Source organism: Aedes albopictus, chromosome 3 (genome assembly GCF_035046485.1).
Source record: "Aedes albopictus strain Foshan chromosome 3, AalbF5, whole genome shotgun sequence".
In the NCBI taxonomy this organism is placed as follows: Eukaryota; Metazoa; Arthropoda; class Insecta; order Diptera; family Culicidae; genus Aedes; species Aedes albopictus.
Genome location: NC_085138.1, coordinates 262,061,937 through 262,066,219, shown reverse-complemented (window position 1 = coordinate 262,066,219; position 4,283 = coordinate 262,061,937).

Sequence of the window (4,283 nt, the reverse complement as noted above, 5' to 3'; positions counted from 1 at the left end):
TGATAACAAAAAGAACGTAAACAATCTATGCTTAAATTGTCTATTTTTGGAAAAGGATGAACATAGGATCATAAGCTGAAAAAAGGTACTCATACCCTACTCTAGTTAGGGAGTGGGGTCACTTTGGCAGGGGGTTCTATTTTGGACAGTTTCAGCAATGTTAACTGACTCTCTTTCTCAGACATGCCATAGGTTTTTTTAAATTTTGTTTTGTATTCGTGAATTTCAACTTAACGCTTATATTTCACACTCCATAGAAAATCGATAGAGAGCAACTTCAAATGGCGTGATACTTCCTGGGTTTGTAGTTTATCGAAAATAATTCGACCCGCATTTTTCATTCCATCTTCAGATAATCGGTCCAAAAAATCTAAACATTTTCAAAAAATCACAACTTAAATTTATTTATTTTTTTATTTGAAAGATATTTAATTAATGTGTTCAGGAAAAAATACGGGGCAAAATTGGTTTCAAGTAAAAAAAAACATACAACTAATTATTTATTTTCCCTGTGTAAATGGCCTCAGGACCAAGGGAATAACCAAGGGGATCCTCCAGAAATTTCCAAAGAAATACGCAGATTCTTTCTAAAAATCTTAAGGATTTTTCTAGATTCATATGGAGATATTCTTCAAAAAATTTATCTGAAGAATTCAGAAATTCATCCAAGGAGTTCAGAAATTCATCTTAGGAATACATCAAAGGATTCCTTCAAAAATTCCACTAGTGATTCCTTCAAGAATTTCTCGAACAGTTCTATAAGAAAATCTCTCTTCGTTATTTCCCGCGAATTTCCTTTGTGAAATTTTTTCAAAACTTTCTTTGAGTATTTTTTCATAATTTCTTCCACCTATTTTTTCAAAAAACCTTCTACGGTTTGCTTCAGAAAGTTGTAAAAAAATCTTTCAATAATTCTTTCAGAAATTCCTCCATGAACTTGTTTAATAAATTCTCTTGGAATTTCTTCAGAAAGTCTTGTACAGTGACCGGCACAAAAAAGATCCACCATATAGTGGTTACAGTTTCTAATGGAAACTACATGCAGTAATCATAAAATATACCTTTCAAGGAATGCACTACATCCATTATACATTGTTTTAGTAATATGTGTTGAAAAATATTTGGTTTTTGAGGAATGAAGGGAATTCTGATAAGTTTGGGAAAATTGCTTAAAAATTGGGTATCACAGAAAAAAAGAACTACTTAGCAATTAATTCTGGAACATCAAAATTTTGCCAAATTTTCACACGTTTTGTTTCTTGGTGTATGCTATTGTGATGTTTTTGACATATGAATTTTATTTTGACATGAGTTTTATCAGTTTTAAGGTGATATGGGGAGAGTTTGTTTTCCGAAAAAAAAACCTTTCCAAGGATAAAAATCCTTCAAAAAAATTTCCAGAAATTTCTCCTAGAAATCTTTTAGAAGATTTTTCAATAATTGTTTCTGAAATTACTGAAACTCCTTTGAAAAATATCAACATATGTATTTATGAAAATCTTACATGCATTGCTTCAGAGCTTCCTTCGTGGGTTTCTTTAGAAATTAGTCCAGAGATTCCTTCTGATATTGGTCCAGAAAGTCTCCCTCTCAACTTTTCCACATATTCCTCTAGACTAGTGGTCACCAAACTGTAGCCCTCGAGTAGGTTGTCTGTGACAAGCAAATTGATTTTAATATAAATTAGAATGTGGCCGACTTGCAGGTTTTAGAACGACAATTAGAATTAGAAATTCTGCAAGATACTTCTCTAGCAATACAAAATGTCGAATGAAAACTTTGCTAACAATTTCTTAGGAAATTAGAAGGAAATTTTTTTTTCATAGATTATTTCTCAGAATTTCTACGATTTCAGTTAGAAATTACACCTATAATTATTTAGAATAATCTAAATTTCTAAAATCTGTCTTAATTTTCTCTGTGTTGTTCTCTTTCTTCCCTATGGTCTATCTGCGAAAGATTGTTCTCATCTTTCTTTTTGGAACTCTATCACTCTGCCCAGGTAAATTTCCAATTGAAACCCTTCACTTCAATTGGAAATTTACCTGGGCAGAGTTCAAGTTCTGACGATCAATATGTGATATTGGTTTGTTTGAGATAACGGGTAAAAGTACTGAAAATAATAGCAAAAATTTGTTCTTGAACCATCTAACCAAAAGCAAAATATGATATTTGAAGATCAATCAAATAACTCACTGCTATTGGCTAGATCTTACCAAGAGCTAAATGTGCTATGATGATAAAGTTCCAGGAGTAAAATTGACATATTATTTTCAGTACTTTTACCTCTTATCTCAAACAAACAAATATCACTTTTTGATCTCCATATCAAAATATGCTATCATTGAGTTTTTTTCCTCTGCTCGGGTATCTATCAACCTTTGCAAAATTATCTTCCGTAAATAGGTTACAAATATTTCTCAAAGATTATGTCTGCAGGTTTTCAGAGCACGTCTCCATTGGTTTCCTAAGAAATTCTGCAAAAAATGAATAAAAAATCTTCACAACATTGTCCCTTGCTAATTTTTTGGAAATTCTTCCAAAGCCCCTGAAATTTTGCATAGATTCCTTTTGAAATTTCTCATGATCCACTTAATCGCAACAAAATCGCAAACCAAATCTCAAAAAATTTAATGTTTAATTCTGTAAATTGCTATAAATAACTCTTGCATGACAAGCGCTCCGCAGTCTCTTTCACAAACTCAATTTTGGCCCGCGAAGACGATAAGGCAGAGGATCATTGATGTAGAGTTGTCTACAGAAATTTATTTAGAAATTCATCCAGGATTTCTTTTGAAATTTCTACAGTGACGCCTTCAGAATTCCATGGACTTTAAGTAATTTTAGCAGGGATTTCGCCAGGAAATTTTTTCATGATTTTTTTTTAGAAATTACAATAAAGTTTCCCATGAAATTCATCCATATATTTCCTGCGATATGATGGCCTTGTGGCGCCTCGTAGTCGTGCGGTTAGGGTCACCCTGGGTCACCAAGCTTCTAATCGCACCATGCTGTGGGTGACGGTTCGATTCCCGTTCCGGGCGATGAAACTTTTCGTGAGAATAGTTTCGTCTCCGTATACACTGGTCTAGAATATCGCCACTGATTTTTAAATATTTGATTCAGTGGACACAGTAGATTACATATCTTTGTATGATGTTAAAATTTACTGTTCCACCGTAGAGTTTATTATGTAAACTGAGTGAGAGGTTGGACGACCAAGCATACCCGGAAAATATATTTCACCATCGTTTCCATTTTCATGTTTCGAGCACCAAAGCTATGCAAAACCGTAATAAAACTTTATAATAAGGATTGGAAAAAATCAGGCCCTAAAGGGTTAGGTAAGAACTCATAAGGGGTTGACTGTGGAAACGGTATGCTCTAACAGCAGAGCTGGAAACAAATTAGGGTCTTAGCGCCCATATTGCTGATGCGGCAAGCGCAAGTAACCTTTTCAAAAAAAAAAAATAAATAAATAGAAGAGAAGGCTTTTTTTTTTCGAAATTCTTTAAACCCATTTTCAAAGAAATTTTGCAAATAAACGTAGATCAAGTGCTGTGAAGCGCCAATCTGGGTGTTTATCTAAGGCGCTGGGGAGTCACGCTACGGCTCTGCTTGTACTGAGCAGCAGACTCTGCCTAAAAAAAGCGAGGAGTTTGTCATTGCACGAAGAAAAATTTGGAAAACTATCAGATAGTTTTGACAAATGATGATTGAATGAGAATTAACTAATCGCGGAAAAGACTGGCATGAAAAAGGATAGGAATTCTTGTGGAAACGTAGGACAATGGTAAGGATAATAAGAAAAAATCCATGAGTTTTATGCAAGACTACAGAACAACAGGAAGCACTACCGGCGCGAAACGGAAATGATCACCATGCTGCTGCTGCGCTCATAACAATTTGCTTCCCAACTGACCAATCTTCTTACAACTTTCCTCGCCGTCATGCTGCTGATCCGGTTCATCAAACCATTGCATCTAGGTACCAGAGTCAGTTTGATTCGATTGTATCGATCAGCAAAAGTGCTGAACCATCAAGCGCTGCGGGCAAGCAAGTCTTGATCGTCAGCCAGCAGTCAGTCAGTCGCAGTGGTATTTCCTCTGATGTGGCGGAATTCCGTGAATGAACAATAAAGACGTGCTTTTGTTACTTCGCAGGTTTCCTTCTGCCAAGCCCAGCTGCATTGTTATCGCAGATTTTTAATTAAATTTCATAAACACATCATCTACGCTTTCATATTCACGCTGTTGCTGGTTTGGATGGAAGTGGATACCACA